The sequence below is a fragment of the Meriones unguiculatus genome (genome assembly GCF_030254825.1).
Source record: "Meriones unguiculatus strain TT.TT164.6M chromosome X unlocalized genomic scaffold, Bangor_MerUng_6.1 ChrX_unordered_Scaffold_31, whole genome shotgun sequence".
In the NCBI taxonomy this organism is placed as follows: domain Eukaryota; kingdom Metazoa; phylum Chordata; class Mammalia; order Rodentia; family Muridae; genus Meriones; species Meriones unguiculatus.
Window position 1 is genome coordinate 9453350 of NW_026843707.1, and position 26841 is coordinate 9480190.

Below are 26841 nucleotides of genomic sequence, written 5' to 3' on the forward strand. Positions count from 1 at the left end.
ATATCAAGTTCCATGCTAGCCACTAGGTTCTCCCATTCCCTACACAAAAAATGCCCTTCAAATCACCCATAGCTACCCTGGCCTCCCCCAGCTACTGATCCTACTTATAATCTAGATATTCTCACTAGGTATTCTTCATTGTCCATCTCCTGCTATTCTCCCATCTCTTACAGAAAGCTCTGGTGTTGCCCAGAATGCTAGATATGTTTATTCTACCTTTCCTTTCTTTTTGCTGTGCATACTTCCAAATGCCTCTGGCTGTTCTCTTTTCATGCTACAATAAATCCTTTCCATATGGTGGAACAATCATGTTGTCACTTGATATAACTTACTAGCTAGATTTCTACAAAATTAAACAAGGAATATTACATAAGACCACTTATCTAGCTGGACAAATTAACATGAAAAGAAATTAAAAAGAACTCCAAAACTGTAACATGAATTTTCTTAAAAAAATGCATACAGTTTGTTTATAAAGAGCATAGATTGATTACCAAGACTTGGCTATTTTACATAGTTTAAAATTTTCAAAATTAATACATTTGACAATACACAGCATAATTTTTAATTAATTTCTCTTTTAATTGCTATTTATTCATTTTGTATCACATCTGTAGCCCCCTCTCTAGAACCCTCCCAATTCTAGCATTCCTCCCTCATCTCTTCCTATGCCTTTCCCCCAGTCCAAAGATAGGGGCAGTCCTCCTGGACACTGAGAACACGGTCTTGGATCCTTTGTTTGTTGATGATCTCCTTTGAAAGCGATATTGAGACTGAGCCAGGGATTGTGAGTGGCCTGGAGAAGATCTGGTATGATCTATGGTTTGATACCAGTGGTGGGACAAGAATGCTTGTGTCACCTTGACGACGGAATTTATGATTGTCTTCCTCATAATGTTTTTGGCCTCCCTTGCTACAGTCAGTTTGAGAGTACTCTGGATCCATTTTATAAACCATCTGTAACTTTAGTTCATGTCCATCTAGTAAAATCCCATGTAGTGGACCCAGGGCATCCTTGGCATCACATTTGTTGTGGAAATAGATTAAGGAAACCAATATGGACTTTTAGTCAATGGATTTGGGGGATGTTTACATCACTATCAGGCCCATCATGCTCAAAGATATGCCTCAGGGTGCAGGATGAGTTGTGGTTTGACAGATTTTCAACCTTGAGGGAGATCATTCTCTCCACAAAGGGAAGAGGATGACTGTTACTCATGGTCTTTGATACCTCCAGTTAGAATACTCTGAAATAAGCAGATTTAAAGCTACAAGAGAGATGAAAAATCTGCAACCTTTTTCTTCCAATCTTTTGACTACGATTCCTTTCATTTGTATTTGCACAGATATTCTAGAATGTTTCACAACAGCTTTGCCCATCAATAGAGATAAAACCATTTAAGAAACAGAGCAATATGAATGTGAACCAGTTATAAACAAGTGAAATAATCCAGACAATTCTTTTCACTTTTCCAGTAGAAATCCAGATGTGCTATATCAATAAAAGATTAGAATGTTTATTTGTAACATAATCATTAACTTTTATTTTTCTAACATGAAATGATATTAAAATGATAGTAAAGTTTGTATTCCCTTCATTTACTAATATATATATAGCAACAATATGTAGAAGGGGATAATGAATTAGAAAAATAATTTTCTAGAAAAGAACTTTGACTAATTTGGGCAAACACTATTCTTTTACTAATTTTAAGATAAAAATATTCAGGTCTTTGTTCCACTTGGACTTGAGTTTCATGCAGGGTGATAAATATTGATGCATTTGCATTTTTTCATAGGTAGAAATCCAGTAAGACCTGCACCATTTGTTGAAGATGCTGTCTTTTGTACATTGTATGGTTTTGGCTTCTTTGATGAAAATGAAAAAGGCATAGGTGTATGGGTTTATTTCTGGGTTTTCTATTCACATTCATTGATCCACCATCGTGTTTCTATGCCAGTACCATGCAGTTTTTATAACTATTTCTCTGTAGTCCAGTTTGAGCTCAGGGATGGAGATATCTTCTGATGATCTGTTGCTGTACAGGATTGTCTTAGCAATTCTGAGTGTCTTTGTTTTCCATATTAAATTGACAATTGTTCTTTCAAGGTCTGTAAACAATTGTATTGGTGTTTTTCATTTTATCAATTACAATTTATTCACCTTGTATCCCCTCTATAGCTCTGTCTCTCCTCCCCTCCCAATCCCACTCTCCTTCCCCCATCTCCACCCATGTCCCACCAAGCCCACCAACGGGGGAGGTCCTCCTGTCCTTCCTTCTATTCCTAGTCTATCAGGACCTATCTGGAGTGGCTGCTTCTTCTTCCTTGTGGCCTTGCAAGGCTGCAGACCCCTCAGGGAGAGGTGATCAAAGAGCAGGCCAATCAGTTACAGTCCTTGTCCCCATTACTATGAAACCAACTTGGACCCTGACATTCCATGGGCTATATCTGTTCAGGGTTCTAGGTTACTTCTAATAATGGTCTTTGGTTGGAGTATCAGTCTCAGAAAAGACCCCAGTGCCCAGAGTTTTGCTTCTGTTGCTCTCCTTTTGAAGCTCTTTTCCCCTCCAGGTCTTACCATCTCCCCCTTTTTTTCATAAAATTCCCTGCACTAGACCCAAAGTCTGGCTCTAAATCTCAGCATCTGCTCTGATACCCTGCAGTGTAAGGCTCTTCAGAGGCCCTCTGTGGGAGGTTACTCACCTGTTCCCTGATTTCTCCTTTTTCTGATGTCCATCCGCTTTGACATTTTGAATGTGGATTGAACAACTCAGCCAGAGTGTTCTTTCTTGATTGGTTTCTTTAGGTGTAGAGATTTTAGTATGTTTATCTAATATTTTATGTCTAATACCACTTATGAGTGAGTATACGCCATATGTTTCTTTCTGATACTGGGATGCCTCCCTCAGAATGATCTTTTCCAGTTCCCACCATTTACCTGCAAATTTCATGATTCCTTGTTTTTGACTGCGGAATAATATTCCATGGTGAATATATACCACAATTTCTGTATCCATTTCTCCACTGAGGGGCATCTGGGTTGTTTCCTGGCTCTTAAGAATAAACCTGCAACAAACATGGTTTGGCAAATGTCCTTTTTGTATACTTGAGCATCTTCTGGATATATGTCTATGTGTGTTTTACCGGGATCTTTAAGAAAAGATACTCCTAATTGTCACGTCACAAAAACTATGTTTTTTACAATAAATACATTATTATTATTATTATTATTATTATTATTATTATTATTATTATTTAATACAATTTGTTCAATCTGTAAACCAGCTGTGGTCCATTCCCTCATCTCTCCCCAATGCACCTTCCCTCACTCTTCTCCTTTTATGCCCTTCCTCTAGTCCACTGATAAGGGAGTTTCTCCTCCCCTTCAATCTGACCTTACCCTACCAGGTCTTTTCAGGGCTGGTGCATTGTCTCCCTCTGTGGCCTTGCAAAGCTGCATCATGCAGGGGGATGTGTTCAAAGAGTATGCCATTGAGTTCATGCCAGAAAAGGAGCTATGGCCTGCCTTCCTGAAATATCTTTTTTCATCCTAAAACAGAATATATATATATATATATATATATATATATATATATATATATTATTAAGGAAATAGAAGCTGTCATCCAAAATCGCCCATGCAAAAAAATGGCCAGGGCCAGATGGTTTTAGGGCAGAATTCTCCCAGACATTCAAAGAAGTGCTAACACCAGTACTCTTAAAACTATTTCACAAAATAGAAACAGAAGGAAAACTACCCAACTCATTCTATGAAGCCACAGTCACCTTGGTACCTAAACCTCACAAAGACCCAACAAAGAAAGAAAATTTCAGGCCAATCTCCCTCATGAACATTGATGCAAAGTATTCAACAAAATACTTAACAACCGAACCCATGAACACATCAAAGATACCATCCACTATGACCAAGTAGGATTCATCCCAGGTATGCAGGGGTGGTTCAATATACGGAAATCCATCAATGTGATCCAACACATAAAAAAAAAAAAATTGAAGAAAAAAACCACATGACCGTCTCCTTAGATGCTGAAAAGCCATTTGACAAAATCCAGCATCCATTTATGTTTAAAGTCTTGGAGAGATCAGGGATACAAGGCACATACCTGAACACAGTAAAGGCAATTACTATACAGCAAGCCTATAGCCAATATCAAACTCAATGGAGAGAAAATTAAATCATTTCCACTGAAATCAGGGACAAGGCAAGGCTGCCCACTCTCTCCATATCTCTTCAACATTGTTCTGGAAGTCCTTGCTAGAACAATATGGCAATTGAAGGAGATCAAGGGGATACAAATTAGAAAGGAAGATGTCAAACTATCACTATTTGCAGATGATATGATAGAATACCTGAGTAACCACAAAAATTCCAGTAAGGATCGCCTACAGCTGACTAACACCTTCAGCAACGTGGCAGGTTATAAATCTAACTAAAAAAAAAATAAAATAAAATCAGCACCCCTCCTGTATACAATAGACAAAAGAGCTGAGAATGAAATTAGGGAAACAACACAGTTCACAATAACCACAAAGGACAAAAAGTACCTTGGTGTGAACCTAAAAAGCTAGTCAAAGACTTGTATGAAAAAATTTCAGTATATGAAGGAAGAATTAGAAGAATATATCAGCAGATGGAAAGTTCTCCCATGCTCAGGACTTGGCAGGATTAATATAGTAAAAATTCACATCTTACCAGAAGCAATCTACAGATTCAGTGCTGTTCCCATCAAATAACCAACACAATTCTTTACAGGCCTTTAAAGAAAAATTTTCACCTTCATATGGAACAACAAGAAAACCAAAATTACTGAAACAATTCTCTACAATAAAAGATCTTTAGGGGTTAATACTATCCCTAATCTCAAGCTGTAATATACAGCAACAATACTAAAAACTGTGTGGTACAGGAATTGTAACAGACTGGTGGATTAATTGAATCAAATAGAAGACACTGACATAAATCCATACACTTACGCACACCTGATATTTGACAAAGATGTCAAAAACATTCAATGGAAAACAAAACAAAACAACAACAACAACAAAAAAAAAAAAAAAAAAAAACAGGACCTTCAACAAATGGTGCTATTCTAACTGGATGTCTACAATATAAAAAAATTCAAATAGATCCATATTTACCACCCTGCACAAAACTAAAGTCCAAGTGGATCAAAGACCTCAAAATAAAACGAGAGACACTAAACCACTTTAAAAAAAATTGGGGAAGAACCTTGAACTCATTGGCACAGGAGACACCTTCCTGAACTAAACACCAACAGCACTGACTCTAAGAACAGCAATCAATAAATGAGACCTCCTGAAACTGAAAAGCTTCTGTAAAGCAAAGGACCCTGTCATCAGAACAAAACGACTGCCTACAGATTGGGAAAAGATGTTCACCAACCCTATATCTGACAGAGGACTAATATCCTGTATACACAAAGAACTCAAGAAGTTAAACAACAAGAAATCAAGTAATGCAATTAAGAAATGGAGTACGGAGCTAAATAGAGAATTCTCAATGGAGGAATATCAAATGGCAGAGAAAAAGTTAGAGAAATATTCAATTTACTTAGTCATAATGAAATGCAAATCAAAATGACCCTAAGATTTCACCTTACACCCATCAGAATGGCTAAGATCAAAAACTCAAGTGAGAACAATATGCTGGAGGTTGTGGAGAAAGAGGAACCCTTCTCCACTGCTGGTAGGAATGTAAACATGTATAACTACTCTTGAAAACAATTTGGCAGTTTCCCAAACAACTAGGAATAGGGTTTCCTCAAAATTCAGCTACACCACTCCTAGGCATATACCCAAAATAGCCTCAAGTACACAATAAGGACCTGAGCTCCTCCATGTTTGTAGCAGGTTGACTTGTAATACCCAGAAGCTGGAAACAGCCCAGGTGCCACTCCGCGGAGGAATGGATAGAGAAATTGTGGTTCATCTACAGAATGGAATATTACTTAGCATTACAAAACAATGAAATCATAAAATTTGTAATAAACTGTGAGATCTGGAAAAGATCATCCTGAGTGAGGTATCCCAGAAGCAAAAAGACACACAGGGTATATACTGACACATAATTGGATATTAGACATAAAATATAGATCACACCTACTAAAATCTGTACACCTAAAGAAACTAATCAAGAAGGAGGTCTCTGGGTAAATGCTCAAACCCCATACAGCAAGGCAAAGAGGATGAACATCAGAAGAAGGTGAAAACAGGGAAGTGTATGGGAGCCTGCTACAGAGGACCTGTAACATGCTCTATCATGCCAGATATCAAAGCAGACTCTTAGTTTTATGGCCAACTTTTGGGCAGAGTGCAGGGAAATTCATGAAAGAAGTAGGAAATAATAAGACCTGGAGGAGAAAGGAGCTCCACAAGTAGAACAACAGAACCAAAAAATCTGGGCACAGTGGTCTTTTTTCAGACCAAAACCATTGATGGAGATAAACTAGAATCCCTGCACAGATGTTGCAAATGGCAGTTCAGTTTCCACGTGGGTCCCATAGTAATGGCAACAGGGACTGTCTCTGACATGAACAGATTGGCCTGTTCTTTGATCACCTGCCTCTGAGTGGGGAGCTACCTCACCAGGCCACAGCAGAAGACATTGCAACTACTCCTGATGAGACCTGATAGACTAGGATCAGAAGGAAGAAGAGGAAGACCTCCCTTATCAGTGGACTTGGAGAGGGGCATGTGTGGAGAAGGGGGAGGGACGGTGGGATTGGAAGGGAAGGAGGGAGGAGGCCAAGGGTTGTTACAAAATGAATAAAGTATAATTAATTGAAATGGAAAAAGCAGAGTCTGAAAAGATAAAAATCCAATATCTAAATGAAGCAGTCATTGTAGCAAAACAAATCTCTACCATTAAAGATGATGAATAAAACACTTAAAATAAAATGATAATGAATAATTCAAAAAATTGGTTTGTATGCAGGCATTCCTACAGGGAATTTTGTCAATCATTGGTTAATGGAAGAGGGCCCATAAGTGTTGCATAAGGAACATTGTTCAGCCATGAATGGTGTGGACCCTTGTGACTCCAGCACCTGAGATTTCAGAAACAGGCTGATCTCTGTGAATTTGAGGACAGCCTAGTCTACACAGTAAGTCCAGGGTACTCAAGGCTATTAAGCATAATCCTGTCTTGAAAGCCCCCAAACCAAAAGCACACAAATATAAAAGCTACTCTATAAAGAACAAGCCATTCATGATGACACCTAATTGACTAGGATCAGAGGGAAGGAAAAAAAGACCTCTGCTTTCCTGGTCTAGTCTGTTTGGTGATCTGTAGGCCTCCTGTATATTTATGGACATCTCTTTCTTTAAGTTGAAAATTTTTCTTCTATGATTTTCTTGAAAATATTTTCTGGACCTTGGAGCCTGGAGTCTTCTTTTTAATAAATTCCTCTTATTGCTAGATTTCATCTTTTCATGTTGTCCTTGATTTCTTGGATATTTTGTGTTTTGAACTTTTCTGATTTTACTTTTTCTTTGAGAGAAGTATCAATTTCTACGAGTGTATCTTTAGCTCCATAGATTCTCCCTTCCGTCTCTTGTATTCTGTTGGTGATGCTTACCCCTGTGGTTCCTGAACTTTTCTCCAAGTTCTCCTCCAGCTCCATGGTTTTCTCAGTTTGTGTTTTCCTTATTGATTCTAATTCTGTTTCCATTCCTTGCACCATTTCTTTCATCTGTTTGAATGTTGTTTCCTGACTCTCTATGATGGTCTCTATTATTTTGTTAATTTCCTTTCTATATGCCACTAATTTTATCTCTACTTGTGTCTCTATTTTTTTGGCTATGTTTGCCAGTGTTTCTTTAAGAAATTTGTCTATTTCTTCTTTCTTTACCTCCAATTGACTGGCCAAGTCTATGAAAGTTTTGTTCATTTCCTCTTTAACTGACTGCATTTGCATGGTTATTGTTCTAAGACAGTTGTTTGTTTCCTCTTCATGGGCCTCAAATAATAGGGTACACATAGGTTTAAATTCATTTTCCTGTGTTTCTGATGAATTGGAGTATCCATCAATTTTGGGGGTTGCTGGTGAAGTCATGATGTCCTGATTTAAGTTGGAAGTGTTCTTTCGATGACCACTATCTATTGGCTTGTCTGAAACCTTCCCTGTTTATTTTTTGGGTTCTGCAGTTCAGACTGGTACTGTCTCTCTCTAGTGTCTGGAGAGTTCTTCAGAAAGCTGAGAGCAGCCCCATGTCCTCAGCATGTGCTGAGGACTAGCTCTACCTGTGAGAGAAAAGTAAGCAGACACAAACGGGGCAAATGCAGGCAGGCCTTATGTGTATATGTGTGTGTGTGTGTGTGTGTGTGTGTGTCTGTGTGTGTGTGTTTGTGTGTGTGTGTGTAAATGTGCATGGAAGTATGTCTCGAGGGACAGAGTGATAGATAATATTGAACTTTTAAGTATGTGGGAGGGGCTCTGCACTGTATATGTAGCAGGCACTACTTATGGTCCCAGCGCAATTTCAGGCATTAACTGCCTTAACTCCTCAATTGGACACACAGAGCAGGCTCTTCTTTGTCCCAAGTGACCCTGTGTTTCCCAAAGTGGGTATGTGGGTGGGAGGTGTTTGAGGTCTGGCTTCTGTTTTAGAAAGACCCTGGATCTGGGGCTCTGCAGATTCTCAAGGGTAAAATCTCTATCAGGCAGATCACTGGTCAGGGAAAGGGCTATCTGGGCTCTCTGCCCTCTGGTTTGACCCTGTTTGTTTGATGTGCTCTGCCAGCTCAGTGCTGCTGCCACTGCCAGGTTAGGAAATTCTGCTGCAGCTGGAGACCAAGATGCCAGGCCTGATGTTTTCTGCTAAGGCCTGGGGGGCCCTCCACTGTACTCTCCAAACTTGGGATGCCCAGCACTGGTGTGCTGAAATTTTATGGCGGGTCTGCTTGGTTTTGGTGGGTATCTAGCATAATATCTGTCACTGAGGGATTGGACAGGCCGTGCAGTCAGGGTCTGAGTGACCTTATGGGGCCAGTATGTTGGCTAACAGATCCTGGACTCTGGGATGAAGGTGCCACAGGTCTGGACTAGCAGTGCAGGGACCTCGATGTCGCAAATATATCTGGGCATAGGGTTGTTTTCTGAAAATGTTTCTCCAACCAAGGACCATGTATGGATATAACTTAGAACCTTTGCTCAGAGGAAGCTCATGGTAGCTCAATAACCAATTGGTTTCCCATAGTAAGGGAAACAGGGACCATCTCTGACAGGAAATCAATGGTAGGCTCTTTGACCTCCCAACTCCCCAAGGGAGGAACAGTCCTACAAGGCCACAGAGGAGGACTTTGAAGCCAGTCCTAAAGATACCTGATAAAACAGGGCCAGATGAAATGGGAGTAGATCCTCCCCAATCCTTGGACTGGGAAAGGATCAGGGAGAAGCTATGGGAGGGAGGGTGGGATTACTAGCGAATAAGGGAATGATATATAGCTGGGATAGTGTTAATAAAATATAACTAATAATAATAAATAATAATAATAAAATTAAATCTTTACAAACAAAGAGCCAGTTAATGAATGCCAAAACTAAAAAAAAAAAATAAAAATAAAGTATTATTCATTCATGGGACTTTCAAAATCAAATTTCTCTTTTTGAATGTTACTATATTTTCTTGAGTTAGAAATTGTATTTTGTTATTACTGTATTTCTGGAAATTTCCCTTCAAAGGATGGAATATTCACTAAACTTTACAGACATTATGCATCATGATATGTTTCAGAAAGAATCATGAATCTACTTTTACCAGTTTGAAGTTAAAATCTTCAAGTGGGAACATGATCATGTGGGAAGAAGTCCATTCAGGGTGAATCTGAAATTTACCTAAGACATGTGTGAATTCAAAACCTATCCATTGTTTCCAGGCTAGCATGTGAAGGTTTTCATACATGTTGAAACCATAGGGTGTTGCCTTGAGATTGGTACTCTGGGCCTGTTTTCCTGTGTCATGTTTGGCATTTATTATGCTTATTTTGTCTCAGAGCTTTTCAGTCTTCCAATGCACTTGGCTGTTGTGTCTGTGAATAATCTACTCTATTAAAGGATATTTGTCAGTTCCAGCTTAACTGTGTCTCTGTATAATATTAATATTAAAAGGTTTCTCCCTCCTCAACAAACTTCCACCATTCCAATTATACAAGAAGCTGAGATGTATCACTGGAGTTCTTAGATGTATTCAATTGAGAAATAGTAAAAAAAAAAAAAAAAAAAAAAAAAAAAAAAGGAGACCTCCCCTATCAGTGGACTTGTGGTGTGGCATGCATGCAGAGGGTGGAAAAAGGGGTGACGGGGACAGGAGGAGGGAGGAAACCACAGGAAGGATACAAAGTGAATAAAGTGTAATTAATAAAAAATTAAAATAGACCTTCCAAAAAACAAATAAATAAACTGTAGTTAATAAAAATTTAATTTAAAAAGGACTAATATCCAGAATATGTAATAAACTCTAGAGGTCATCTTCAGTGCAAGCCTTTCCGTATTACACCATGAGCATCTTTCTTAACACATGTTTTCGGCCATTTAATGACTGACCATAACAGGGAAATGTGAGAAAAGATACTTCACCATAGACTCTTCTCCATAGAAGAGTACAATCTTTGAATGTGACTCTATATCAAATTATGGGTTTCATCCAACAGTTTGTACAGATAGAAAAGCAACTGAAAATATATATCAGAAGTAAAACATCTAACAATGAAATCTGGATAATGGGTGTCTGGATGAAAATATTGCAACTGGAAAAAAAAAAAGGAACAAGCAAATAAGCATCATTCTTCTGTCCTGTCTGCATCATCACCTGCTTCCAGGTTCTTGCCTTGGTTTCTCTCAGCTGATTGTTCAATTCTTTCAGCCCAATGCTGCTTTTGGTCATGACTGTTTCAAGGAAATGGACCCCAAATGAAGACAGCAAATGACATTTATTCATTCAATATTTAAAGAATTTATTTTTCTGAGGTCCAGAACTCAAATTCGAATTTTTGTGTCAGCAGGACTTATTATATATAGGCGACAAATGGGACAAGTTGAGTTGTCAGATAGCCAACGATCAATGCATTTATGATGATATTCATGAAGGCAAGGTAGTATACGAATCTTACTGCCTTGTTTATACCTTGTAATACAAATACTGCACTGGTTTAATTTATCATGTTTACAAAAATCTCTTAGTTTTAAAGCGTTAATCTGTTGTTTGGTAAGTCCATTATGGTGGTTATTATGAACATGATTGAAGATGGTAAAATGAGGCAAAGATGGCAAAGAATCACTATCATCAGAAATTTCTGGATCGGTAACATGCCTTCCCTGTCTGGCCTCAGAGGGTGGGTGAGGTTGTATAAGTAAGTCGTTAGTGTCTTCACTTTGTGAGCTAGCTGATGAATTTATATTATTGACTACAGTATTGTCACTAGCCACAGGAGTAGGTAAAGTATGCCGATTGAATCTTAAATTGGAAAATGGTAAGGAATTTGTGATAGAATTACGGGTAGAACTGGAAATATCGCTCTCACCAGAATGAACTCTTCTATTATTTTCACTTGATGGTGAGTCAAAATCCTCTAACTGAATCGCAATGCAATTGTCATCGAGTATCTCAAAAACTCCTCTCTTGATGTACCCTGATGGTCCAAAAGGAGATGCAGCCACTGTAAAATCTAAACTAGTATTTGCGGTTTGATCAACAGAAATTATTTCAGAATCCTCCATACCTGTCTGATTAGGACAGGAAGAGGTGTTTGTGTTTTCTTCTTGATCAGTTTCCACAGGGACAAATTGAATTGGCTTTACAGCTGTAGACTGACTGTTATGATCAGTGTTCTCTGTCGATATGTGTTCTATCGTTGGAGAAGATGTTCTTTGCAAATCAGATATAGACAAATCATCTCGCAATTGCAAACCTGTGTGACCATTAGAACCAAGGGAAGACTCATCCATCCTATGATGTGACTGTGTTTCAGACAATACATGATGACCAGCTCTCACATCCTGAGTATGTGGAAGTGGCCTACTTCCTGTTGTTTCTCCAACTATCAGAACTTCTGGACTCTCACTTCTGGTGATTCTATCTTTAATACATGGCCCTTCGATTAAAACATCAGTTAAATCTTCCTCTGGTGAGAAAGGAATTACACAGGTTGACTCAGGTCGTTGATGTTCCACTTCATTCTGGCTTTTCCTACTACAGTCATGGTAGGTATGTTCTGAAGGTAGTTCATGGTCAATTTGAGGACTTGAATTCCCATCATTAAAGGTAAATCTCATCTCTCCAGTGATGTCATTATTCTTTGGTTTGCACTGACTTTTTCTTGCCCCAAGCCCACACGCCAGTATTTTTCTTTGTGTTATACTTTCAGATTGTTGAAAAGAGGTAATCTGGACTCTGTCAGAATCATCACTAGGCACAACGTCTGAAGTGCTGGCTTCACCTGCAAACATAAAACAGAAGTTAATCAAAATCAACTCTCAAAATTAGAATGCATACTTCTTTCATACTGCTTCAAAAATAAATAAAATAACCCCAAAGATTCAGATATTTTAATCTAAATTTGTGTCATATTTCACATAGAATCAATAAAAGTCAAAAATGAAAAACATAAAAATCAAAATTTACACACAGAGTTCAAATTTGCCTTTGAAATAACCTATCTTGTTCTAGATATATTTATGAAAATTTAAAGTGAATCAGAATACATTTCCACTCAGTTTCAGAATCTCCTATATCACCTTCTAGAGTAATCTATTCCATTATATTAATATAACCAGCAACATGATACTGAAAATTTTAAAAAGATTTTTTTATCTTTCACTCATATTAAGGACAAATATATGTATCTGTGTGAGCATACATCAAATGTATGCAAATATTGTTAAAGCACTAAGGAATCAGATTCTCGAGATCTCCAATCCTAGACACATAACTGAAAAGGGGAATAGAAATTGTACATAGTCCATGTCCAAGAACACAAGGTGATCTTCACTTATATTTTAAAAATTACTTATAACTTAAAAAGTAACTTATAACTTAAAACAAATTCTACACAGGGTGCAATATGAGTCTCAAAATTCAAATTGTATGTTTTAAAAATACTTTTAGTCTATAACTTTATTTTTAATCTCATGAATTGCAAAAAATAAAACATGATAGTGGACATTTATTATACAGTAATATTTGTTATTCAACCCTGAGAAAGAAAGACCAATTCTTGATAGACCAATTTTGGTAGGTTTTTTCAGTGAAGAACAAACACCTGTTTGTATTAGGTGGGAATCTGTGTGTTAAAATTATTGAAAGCACACTTAACCTTGTAAAACTGTATAGAATTAAACATACACAAACACACACACACACAGACACACACACACACACACACACACACACACACACACACACAGATAACTACCCATTATCACTACCAAAATTTTTCTGAGGATATTAACAGATGTCCTTTGGGGAGGATATTAGAATTATGCCAAATTTCATTTGTTGATATACAGTGTCTTTGTATGACTTCTGTAAAGAAGAAATAGAAGTGACAAACAAATACATGGAAAAATGGTAAATATCATTTGCCACCTTAGATGTAAGTGAGTGCATATAAAGATTCCATTGCAGTGCTCTCTCAATGATTGACAGTCTTTTACTACCATAATTGTTATTATTATAGCACACAGTTTACAATTTACAACCAAGAAAAAATAAAATAATAGTGTTTTGAAAATATTCCTTGTTGTAAAAACCTTAAAAAAAGACTTTTAGTTTGCAACGTAAAACTTCAATCCCAACTAAATGTTTGTTCTGCTAAATTATAGAAAATATTAGTTTTGTTTAATGTAAGATGCTCAAAAAACTCATGCAGAAATTTTAACAATGTTGAATTTGGAGTATTCAGAGGTCACTGACATCTAGTTGAATCATTAAATCTTGGAAGCCCTTGGCTCCTCCTTCCTTTTCTTTACTGAGACATATTGCAAAACTTGAGTATTTCAGGTTCACCTGTTTGATACTCATGTGTTTTTTTTTTAAATATTGACTCAGATTGTAGATATCTCATTTGCTTTTTTATTATTTGCCATATATTCTCCAGCAATAACTTTGCCAAACATTAGTGCTCCATGCATTTAAAATTTTATGATGCACCACTCCACTGATATTGGATCAGTTTAAATTACTGTGATGTAATGTAAGACAGTTGTTCACTCTCTGCCAAATTTTAGTAATAAAAGAAAGATAGCCTGAATCTTAAAAAAATTCCAATAGGCACATCCTACAAGTGATTGTCTACACCTATTATCATCAAGTGGAACAATCTCATAAAGGAACTCCAAAATAGAGAGCCATTATGTAACAGTGCTTTGAAATTTTGCTACAAAAACAGTAATAACAAGGGGCCAAGAGGATAGCAGATCATGCCATGTCAAGGTTTGGTATTGTTCCCAAGGTCTAACAGGTATAGCAGGAAATCAGTTCTCCAGTACAGTGAGTGGTGACAGGAAAACATGGTGGTCAGCAGCAAGAAAAGTAACAAGTTCATTTTGAAAGGCTCATTGTTAATTGGGGTTAATTCTAGTGTGAAGTGACTACAACTGAGATGTTTGGAAATGGAGCTGAAGATGAAGTGTCTCAGAAAATTTACAGAGCATACACAATAGCAGAAAAATTTCAGGGTAGATGTATAGAAGAGAGAAGAACCCCTGTGATAGCTGTATTAACAAAGGGAAGGATAAAGGCCAAAGGAAAGAGTAGCAAGAGACAAAACAGAGGTAAAAACCCACAGAACCCTTCACATATCACAACACAGATTTAAAATGCAACAAAACAGATATTTCAGGATTTACATACCTTAGAAAAACCCCAGAGAATCTTTGTTTTCAGTATTTTATTGGAAGAGTTGCAAGAATATATATCCAGCATGGTTGCTACAAAAAAACTGCATAAAGACCTCACCAGTACACATACAAATAGGGTTACAGTAACTCATAAGATTCCCCACTCCTAGATGAAGAGTTATAAGCAGTGGATGGTAAGAGTGTATAAGTAGGGAGTTTCCTCCAAAGAACAGAGAGGTTATCCATTCCACAAAGTACCCAGCCTTAGACACATATAAACATGAGCTACAGTAAATTTACTCCGTAGTCATTACATTTGTATATTACATTATTGAAAGGAGGGGCTATGGTTTGAGAAGTTAGAGATAGATGGGAGGACGTTCAGGTGAGAGAGAGAGATTGAAATGACCAATGCAGCCACTCCTGATTAGACCAGATAGACTAGGATAGACTAGGATCAGAGGGAATGGGAGGAAGAACTCCCTTATCAGTGGACTGTGGGAGGGGTGCAGGTGGGGAAGAGGGAGAGACAGTGGGATTGGGAGGGGCGGAGGGAGGAGGGTACAGAGGTGATACAATGTGAATAAACTGTAATTAATAAAAATAAAAATAATTTAGAAAGATATAACTTCCTAATAAAGAACTATAATGATATATAAAAAGAAATGATGTAAATACAGTGTACTCATGTATAAAATTCTAAAAAGAAAACATAATATGCCTACAAACAGTTTTTAAACAAGGACCAGACTACTGCTGATGTAGTAACAAGATGATTCAGAGACAAAAGAAATTTCCACCATTATCAGTGGATTTGGGAGTGGCTTGGAAGTATATGGGTGAAGGAGGGGATGAGGGAATATGCTAATATTGGCTACAAAGTGAATAAGCTGTACTTTATAAATAATAAATGAATTTAAAAAAAATAAAGAAGTCTACAAAACGTTTAAGCAAAATTGACAAGACTCCTGCTGATGCAGTAACAAGGTGAATCAGAGAGAAAGGAAGATTTCTTCCTTGACAGTCCACTGTGGAAACCCAAAGCAAGTGTCCTGCAAGTATTCTTTGAATCCTGGCATGCAGAATAATTTTACTGGGAGAAAAAATGCTTAAAAGCAGCAGCACAGTGTTCCATTCAGAGGAAATCTAGTCTGCCCTAGTCTAGAGTGAGACTCACTAACACCTCAGCAGAGGGATGAGCAGAAGCAACTATACAAAGATTCTATGTAGCCAAACTCCAGCCAAGGAAAGCTTTATTGATTGTCTTTTCTCCTACCTAGAGACCTAAAGACACCTTTAGTTATAAAACCTCTTCCTAACTGATTGAGCACATCATCTATTTGCAAGAGAAATAGCAGAAAGGGGAACATGAGGGGAATCTTTGTGATATTTTACTGTGCAAGATAGGTCAACGGCCACATTCTTATATCTCATGGTCAAGGTACTCAAATGGACATTTAATGAATACTCCAGATATGATAGTGTATATTAGTTTTGTATTTCAAGTTAAATTATTATATAATATTCATTTTCCGTGGAATTATTTCTAGGCTTGTCTAACATTATTTTGATAATACGTGTGTTCTTCAAAATATATGACTAATATAGAGGCAAAAAAATGAAGTAAGTTCCATTTAGATTTAAGTCATTTACATATGTCTTCTGGATGATGTGTTTTAAACAGACTTTCTGTCATAATGAAATAACTTAAAGCCTATAAAATTAACTTACATAATGTACTACAGAAGTCAGTCTACTTTTCAGCGTTGGTAGAAAGGTAAAAAAGAAAGGGAAAGTGGTTTAAAATAATTGGTAAGCATATCAGAACGGAAATGGTAAACATATGGAACTATTTTGATGTGGCATGATTTTTAAAATCCCAAATTAGTGCTGATCCTTAAAGACACAAAGAAAAAGTAAAATTTTCTTTGATTCATGCAATACTCAGAATCCTAGACAAATCAGTGTATTTTAAAATAATGCAAAATGCTGTTGCTTATATGTAATATCGAGTTGGGCTCTTTTCTCAGATAATGTGTTGTTAGTAGGTTTCGTTTTGGTTTTTTTTTTGGTGTTTGTTTCGTTTATTTTAGTTGGGTTGGGTTATTGGATTTGGATGTTGTTGTTGTTTCTGTTTTTCTGGCTTATTTATTTATTTATTTATTTATTTTTGGTCAACCTAACTCAATCTAGAGTCATCTGTGGATGAACTACAGCTGTGAAAATGCATCCATTTTATTGGCCTGTAGGCAGGTTTGTTGTACAAATGCCTGTTCAGTGATTGATGTGAGAGAGCTAGTTCAATGTTGTTACTGCCACACCTGGGAGAAAAGGATAGTATGGTGTAAGGCAACAGGCTGAGCATGTCAGGAGAGCAAACCAGTAAGTAGTATTCTCTAACATCTCTTCTTCATTTCCTGCCTGCAGGTTTGTTCCTTGAGTTCTGCCTCTAAATTCTCTTCAGGGCGGATTATAGTTTACAATATAATACTGTAAATTGAAGTATACTTTATTATAAAATTACATGAACCTATTTCTCCCCAATTTAATTTTGATTATGGTGTTTCACTAAAGAAATAAACTAAGACATATAATAATAGATAATATTTCTCTTTAACTACTAAGTAAGGCATAAGAAAGACAAGAGACAGACCTTCAGTGATGCATCTCATTAACATTTGAGCAAAATAATATCAGGGATGAGGGCATGTTCAGAGAATACATATTGGCAGGATTTTCCATATCATTCTCAATGTTTTGTTGATTTGGAGTTGAAATAAATTAACTATCATACATAATCAATATGCTGGGTCTACAATAGTATATATAAGAGCATGCTACAAAACCTAAATTTATATTGTATGATCTAGGGACTTAATATAATACTATTTTCAAGTAGAAAACTTTTAATAATCCTTGGCACTAGAGTAAAAATTCGTATTTCACTTTGTGAAGAAAAATATAAATTCTTTGGTTAGAATACATATTTGTTTTTATTTTTTCAAGGTTACTATTACAGCCACTATTATGGCATGGAGATACCCCTCGGAAGATGCACTTTATGTTGTATGAAACCAGAAGCATTTTTGGTAATTTCACAGTAGGTAAGTCACAGTATGGTGCCTAAACTTAGTTTTAACCAATCATAATAATTTCTCAAGATTAAAAATGCCTCCACAGACAGACATAATTGGCTAAGGATAAGAGATAGTTGGTTATCATAATGAAACATTGTTTGCACTGTTGAATTTCTCCTGCATCTTACTTTATAAAAGAGAACTATAAATTGCTAACATATATGTAAAATTGATAACTATCACTAAATACTAGAGAGTATTATAAAAATAAATGGCTATGTTAACAATCCTCCTGAAAATGGATGTCAAAAAATTAATGAAAGTTCCATGTCAGAAATTGACAATTTACTGGAACCCATTTTACTGAATAGCCATTCTTTGGAAGAGAATTTAAAAAAAAAAAAATCTGTAACAGTATGTTCAGTGAATTCAGTGGTGACCTAGTTCAGGTCCAAAGACAGTAAATTAGCCAAACTTCAAAAGGCAGTTCAAACATGCTGAAATGAACTCAACATGGACAATACATGGATTTCTGGCAGTTAGATCAATGTCAGCATAACCCAGGAACTCGTTATGATAGTTCCCTGGCTACCAAAAGGAGCAATTTGCTTTACCTCTAGCAAAAGGAATGTCTTGCTCTCCAATTAACATATTCCTATGATGCCTATGAGCATATCAAGTTCCATGCTAGCCACTAGGTTCTCCCATTCCCTACACAAAAAATGCCCTTCAAATCACCCATAGCTACCCTGGCCTCCCCCAGCTACTGATCCTACTTATAATCTAGATATTCTCACTAGGTATTCTTCATTGTCCATCTCCTGCTATTCTCCCTTCTCTTACAGAAAGCTCTGGTGTTGCCCAGAATGCTAGATATGTTTATTCTACCTTTCCTTTCTTTTTGCTGTGCATACTTCCAAATGCCTCTGGCTGTTCTCTTTTTCATGCTACAATAAATCCTTTCCATATGGTGGAACAATCATGTTGTCACTTGATATAACTTACTTTCCATCCATGAACTTTCTCTCCAAATTTGTGAATTTCTGCATCTTTTCCTAGTCTGACTTCTGGTAGATGGACCCACCATCAGTGTATCACTTGCATTTCTCTTTGATTTACTTGGCCTTTCAAGCACAGGCTTGGATGGTGTATTTTCCACTTTTCTCTGGTTGTCCTCCATATTTTCTTCTCCAAGAAATCTTGTAACATGTTTTGCAGCTGGGTTCTCATAATTATTCTTAGCACCACTTCCTTTCACAGAATTAGGAATGTGTGAATTGTTCAGTGGTCCCCCTTTCCATGATGGAGATTTTATTTTTTCTCTTCCTGGTTTGACTTCATATTGTTCAAAGGTATTTGGCTGGTAATTAGGAGTATCATATCTAAGCATATTATGTATAGGGCCTTCTTTACCTGTTATCAAAATAAGAAGTAAGAAGGGATTCTAAATATCAAACACATCATAAAATACTTCTCAAAAATTTGTTTTATAACCTGCATAGGTCCTCTACCTATATTTTATGGCTGTTACCTTTGTGTTTTTCAGGGACGACAAACATTGAGACTGGGTGTGATCCTGATTTCTTGCCTATTTTTTTTCTTACTATTGGGTTTTTTTTGTCTATCCTCAATATAAGGGATTTAGTACTGTCTTACTGTATCTTGTTTTGCCACGTTTGGTTGCTGTTTTTTGGAGGCCTGTTGTTTTCTAAAGGAAAACAGAGGCAGAGTATATCTTGGGGTAGAGGTGATGTGGAGTGGAGCTAGAGGAATATAAATAGGTAAAATTGTAATAGGGGAGTACTGTATGAGAGAATAATTTATTTTCTTTAATAAAAATTCCACATGAAGAAGAACCTAATGAATTATCTCATTCATGAATTAAAATCTTTCAGAATCAATGCCTTTGCTTATATAAACAATATTTAAGTAAAAGAAGGGGAGTCCAAATTCATTTTAGCAAGCTTAATTCGTTCCTGGATAAGTTTAGAAACGTCTTAGACAAAATCAAAAACTGCTTTTTTAAATTTTATTTTGAAAGGTTATCTCCACCAACAAAATAAGCCAATTTCAGTCAGGTAAAATGTTAAAATAATAAGCATGGAATCTTATGAATGTAGAGAGAGTGAGGAAAACCTGGAGGGGCTGGAGCTCAACAGCGAGAGCAAAAGAACCAAAAAATCTCTGCAAAGTGGTCTTTTCTGAGACTAATACTCCAAGGACCATTCTTAGAGATAACTTAGAACCCCTGCAGAGATGTAACCTATGGCAGTTTAGTGTCTAAGTGTGATCCCTAGAAATGGGAACAGGAACTGTCTCTGACATGAACTCAATGGCTGGCTCTTTGACACCTACTCCTCCGCGATGGGGGAGCAGTATGTGGCCAGTACTGATGAGATCTGATAGGCTAAGGTCAGAGGGAAGGACAGGAGGATCTCGCCTATCAGTGTACTTGGGTAGAGGCATGGTGGAACACAAGGATATAGATTTACTTGTGGTTTTGGAAGTAGTTTTAGCAAACGGATATGAATGACCACAGACCAAGATTAAAATGAGAACAAAATATAATTAAAATTAAAAGTTAGGTGGACACAGGATCTGATGTAAATATAACCTCAAATGAATCTTGGAATCTACATCGGTCCCTTCAGAAGGTGTCCACACAGATTTTAGGAATTGTAACATTATCCCAAGTAAAACAAAGCCTAAGACAAATTAAATAGAAGACTCAAGATGGAAGGGCCAACCACACAGTGTCTATAAATAGCAGCTCAGTACTGGGAGGAGAGTGACCAGCAGGTCTTCCTGTGGGCTCCAAACTCCTGCAGTCTGTTTCTCAGGTGAAAGAAGAATCCATGTGAATATGCAAAGATCCAAATTCCGGCCACCAGGATCATTCCAGGAAAAATAAAATAAAATTCTAGACTCCTGCCCAAGCCCACCTGCTATGGATGCATTCCTGGAAACATCAGGTTGCAGCTCTGAACATGCAGCCTTAGGCCATCCAGCAAATCCTAACTTCAGTGAAAACATTCCTAGGACAAATCGATCTTGGCTCTGACTTTGGTTGTTCACTCACACTGCCTGTTCAATGGAAAATTCTGGTACTGATGGTAAGACTCCAAAACTTGGCACCCACTCTCATAGTCCTGTGAAAACCTTCTGGGTACAAGCTGCTCCTGGCACTTAACCAAGAAGCCCAGTTTCACTATCTTGTTGAAACCTTCCAGGATGTTGTGGCTAATGGCGCTGAATCTCACCATCCTGTAGAGAGGATACGTTCTGGTATTGCTGGGGAGATATGGCCCCATTCTGCCTGCTCCACAACTGCACGACTCACCTCAGTCAGAATCAGCAAACACAGCACAGACAGAGAAAACAACAGAGCAGAGCTGGCTCGGGACCCAAGTCCCATTGCCTACCAACTTGAGGAAGCCAGTAGAGCACTGGAGCAGATCTAGACTCTGTTTGGTTGTGTTGTCTTGTTTAAAAAATAAAATAAAATAAAATATAATAAAATAAAATAAAACATTATCTTACTGGCTTTGTCTCATGCTGGTAAATCCCTTCAACTCGGTGAAAAAGATTTTTAACTATTTCAAAATTCTACTAGGGAGCTGGAGAAATGGCATAGCACAGTGGTAGAGCCCATTGTGTGTGTAAGCATGAAATTCAAGTTAAGTTTCTATTCCCCAGCACAACACAGTTTATATTAGAAATGAATGAATGAATGAATGAATAAGCTCTGTATGAGAGCTTAGTACAGGATTTATGTTAGAGATTTGGTTTACTGTTTTTTTTTTTCTTTTATTTTTCATGAATATAGTAAATACTTAACCAGAACTCTAAAATGTGACAGGCATGCTTAAAACATATGATGTATATTTTAGATAGAAGTGATAAGTTCTGACTGGACTTTCCAGGGTGCATGGAGGATGGGAACTTTTGGATGTGTGGTGATGATAACAATACTTTTTCATTTTTTCTTTCTTTTTTTGTTTTAGCAATACTTTTACAAAACAAAGAACAAAACGAAAAAAAGGACATTAATACACTTGTTGATGTGGGATGAGTGACTCATCAATAAACACAGAACTAAAGGCAATTAATAACTGCTGGTAGAGGACATTCTACTATCCCTAAAAGACACCACTAGTTAGTAATCCAATACCAAGTGTTCTGCACTGGAATCATATTCACAAATCAACAGGAATTAAATTTAGTGTGTTGTATGACTATATTTATATTTTTACATGTACATGTAACAATAAATATGAATTTAATAAAGTCATGAATTTTAGAAGATATAAAGGCAGGAAGAAAGGGGGAAGGTTGGAGGGAGGAAATGGAAGTAGGGAAAGGTTGAAATTTTATTTTAATTATGACATTACTAATCTGTTTGCATATGTCTTGGTTCAGCCAGGATGACTTGGAAAAAAATAATACTTATTTGCAATACCATTATACATCCTAGAATTTTATAACATGTTAGTGTTACAATCTCCATTTACTTGTTTTAATATATTTTGTTTTATTTTAATTTTAAAATTACTTTATAATTAATTACAGTTTACTCCCTTTGTATACCAGCTATATACCCCTGCCACATCCCTTCCCAATCCCAGCTTTCCTCCATCCCTCCCCTCCTCCCATGCCCCTCTCTAAGTCCACTGATAGAGGAGGTCTTCCTCCCTTTCAATATGATCCTAGCCTATCATGTCTCATCAAAACAGGCTACATTTTCTTCCGTTGTGACCTGAGCTATCCAAGGGCTACATCCCTGCTTGGATTCTAAGTTATCTCCAAGCATATTTTTTGGTTGCAACATTCATCTAAGAATAGACCCCTTTGCACAGATTTTTTTTTTGTTTCTGTTGCTCTCCTTGAGGAGCTCCTGTCCCCTCTAGGTTTTTCTATCTCCTCCTTGTTTTATAAGGTACCCTCCACTCTACCCAAATTATTTCTGTGAGTCTTAGTATCTGCTCTGATACCCTGCTGGGTAGAATCTATCAGTGGCTCTCTGTTGTAGGCTCCTGTGCTCTTCCCTGTTGGCTCTTCCCAATTGGCTGTTCACTCTTCCAAATTGGCTGTCTGAGTGAGGCTTGCCCATATAACTCAGGGTCCTCCTACGTGTTTAGCTACCTTTGATATACCTATTATGTATGTTTATCCTATATTTTATATCTACCGTCCACTAAGAACTAAGTTATATATCAAGTATGTCTTTATGCTTTGGGGATACCTCACTCAGGATGATCTTACACCTGTCAGTATGGCTCAGATCAAAAAGTCCAGTGACAAAACATGCTGGAGTGAATGTGAAGAAAAGGGAGACCTCTTTCATTGCTAGTGGGAATGGAAAATGTACATGCACTTTGGAAATCAGTCTGGATCTTTCTCTGACAATTAGGAATAGTGCCTCCTCAAGATCCAGCTATTCCACTCCTTGGCATATATCCAAAAGATATTCAAGCACACAACAAGGACATTTGTTCTACTATGTTCCTAGCACCTTTATTCATAATTGTCAGAATCTGGAAACAACACAGATGTCCATAAACTGAGTAATGGATGCAGAAATAGTGGAACATTTACACACTGGAATACTATTCAGTAATTAAGAACCAGTAAATCATGAAATTTGCAGGCAAGGAAAGAAAGGAAAAAAAAATATGAAATTTGAAAAGAAAAATGGGAGCTATCAGAAAAATCATGAAGACAGAGCCATTAAATAAAGCCTGATTTCTCAATGGAGGTTCCAGAAAAGAGAGGGCCTGACACATATTCTCCAAATGATGAGAGAAAATTTGGCAGCGAAACTATCAACCACATTAGTTGGAGAAACCAAATTTGAGCATGATCTATCTACAACAATTTCTGCTCTCCCTATGGCAAAAAAAAAAAATTTCAACTTAAAGATGTTTACCGCACTCAATAAAAATAAAACGTATAAATATTTAATCTCTTGACCCGAACTTTGCGCAAAGTACAAGGAATCCTATGAAAGAAGTCCTGTCTATCAATGCAGATGCTGAGATTTATGGCCAACTGTTGGGCACACAGCAGGGAATCTTAGGAAAGAAGTGGTAAACAGTAAGATCTGGAGAGGACAGGAACTCTACAAGGAGAGCAACAGAACCAAAAAATCTGGGGTCTTTCCTGAGACTGATACTACCAACCAAGGATCATGCATAGAGATTACATAAGACCCCTGCAGAGATGTAGCCCATGGCAGTTCAGGGTTCCATAGTAATAAGTACAGAGAGTGTCTCTGACATGAACTGTTTGGCATGCTCTTTCATTAACCCCTGGCGTCTGGTATTGTGAAGCAGCATTACCAGGCAATAGAAGTAGACAATGGAGCTACTCCTGATGTGGCCTAACTGACTAGGATAAGAAGGAAGGAAAATAAGTCCTCCCCTATCAGTGGACTTGGGGAGGGGCATTTGTGCAGAGGGGAGAGGAAGGGAGAAATTGGGACTGGAGGACAGAGGCAACCACAGGGGGATACAAAGTGAATAAAGTATAATTAATAAAGAATCAAAAAAAATGCAGGATGCATCATTCTGTGATATCCAAGAACAAGATCTGAAAGTCAAAAATAAATATTACCTCGGGATAAGAGAAAGAAATAGCATGTTCAAAGAAAATGGAGAAAAAACCAACCAGGTGTAGCAGTTTTAATATTTGACAAAAAAAACCAAACAAAACAAAATAGACTAAAAACTATTCAGAAGAGACAGGAAAAACTACATAGTCATCAAAGTTGAAAAAAAAAAATCTGCCAAGAAGCTGTTTAAGCATTCATATACCAAGCACAAAAGTAACTGTCTTCATAAAAGAAATACTATTACAGATAGAAAAGTATATTGACCTCCACACAGTGGTAGTGGGAGGCTTCAGGACCTCACTCTCAGTAATTTACAGGTGATCCAGACAAAAACTAAACCGAGAAAAGCTGTAGCTTAAAGATTTCACATGTACATAAGCTTAGCAGACTTTTAGAGAAGATTTAACCCAAACTCAGAATATACTTTCTTTTCAATAGCTCATAGAATTTCTTCCAAAATTGACCAAAGTCTTGAAAATAAAGCAAGTCTCAACAGTAAGGAAAAAATTTAAATCACACCCTATACCCTACATAACCACCACAGATTAAAACTACATGAAAACAAGAACAATAGCAGTTTAAAAACGTGTTGAAAGTGAGCAACTCACTACTGACAGAAAATTGATTCAAGATAGAAATTAAGAAGGAAATTAAGAACTAAAACCATTTTTTAAAAAAATTGAAATCAAGTGAAAATACTATTGACCCAAATAGATAAGACACAGGAAGTCAGTTTTAGATTCAAATGCAAAGCACCAACTATTTACATATAAAATCTGGAGCGATTTCATATGAGCAACTTAATGACATTCTTTAATGCAATGCAATGAAGAGAAAAACAAAACCACGAAGGAGTAGGAAGCAAGAAATAATCAAACTTACAGATGACATCAATAAAACAGAATGAAACAAAACAATGCAAAGAAAATAGGTAAGTTTGATACTGAGCCAAATTAACACTAACATATAGAGAGAATATCCAAATTAAAAGAATTACATATTAAACATGGGAGGAAAAACACACAACAAAAAAAACCCAGAGAATTGTAAGGACATATTTTAAAAGTCTGTGCTCCAAGAAAATAGATAACCTGAAATAAACAGATAAACTAATATACAGCCTACTAAATTTAAATCAAAACTGGATAAGTAAATATATTTGACCTATAAAGCCTAGTCAAATAGAGGCACTAATTAAATCACTCAACCATCAAAGGTTAGAGAAAATTAGATTTAACACACACTATTACAGGGCTTTCATATAAATATCATTGCAGATACCTCTAATTATTCTGCAATATAGAAAGAAAAAATACAAAGTGTAATTTTTTTTTCACAAGGACACAATTACCTCAATACCTAATCCACACCAAGAATCAGCAGGGAAGAGTATAGAGCAATTTCTGTTAAGAATATATTAAAAAAAAAAACACATTTAATATATTTCGGGCCAAATTCCAGTAGCATATAGAAAGATTATGCACCATGATCAGCTTGGATTCATACCAGGTTTATAGAGAGACAGATGGAGAAACTCTCCCTGGAGGATTAAATGGAAAACGAACAAAGAATGGTTAAGGCTGGGAGTATGAGAAGAGATAGCTAAAACCAAGGGTGAATAAACTCCAATCCAGAGATGTAAATATGGTAGTGTTTTGATAGTCACAAAATGGTTGAGAGAACATCTTTAAAAAGCTCCAAAGAACAGAAAGAGAAACAGTTAAGTGAATCAAGTATCACATAGCTTTGTTATGTGTTTGTCTTTGTTAATAGGGGTGGTGATAAATTACTAAGGTGCCAACCTAAGAATCCAACAGCTGAGCTGAAAACCAAAGCTAAAAACATTGAGAATGCATTCACCAGAATTATATCAGAAAATTTTCTAAGACCTACAAATTCATAATCAAGCACAGCCAACTAGAATACCACACAGAAATGAATAGATAAGAACTCTAGAGTCATCTGAAAATGAAAACTCACTTTTCTAAACATTTATCAAGCAGGAAGAGAAAATCTCTGAAGGAAGTTTGTAATAAAAAATGTTTACCTTTTAAAAAATCAGAGAGATATCAAACAACACAAGGATATAGATTTACTTGTGGATTTGGAAGTAGTTTTAGCAAACGGCTATGAATGACCACAGACCAAGATTAAAATGAGAACAAAATATAATTAAAATTGAAAGTTAGGTGGACACAGGATCTGATGCAAATATAACATCAAAGGAATCTTGGAATCTACATTGGTCCCTTCAGAAGGTGTCCACACAGAT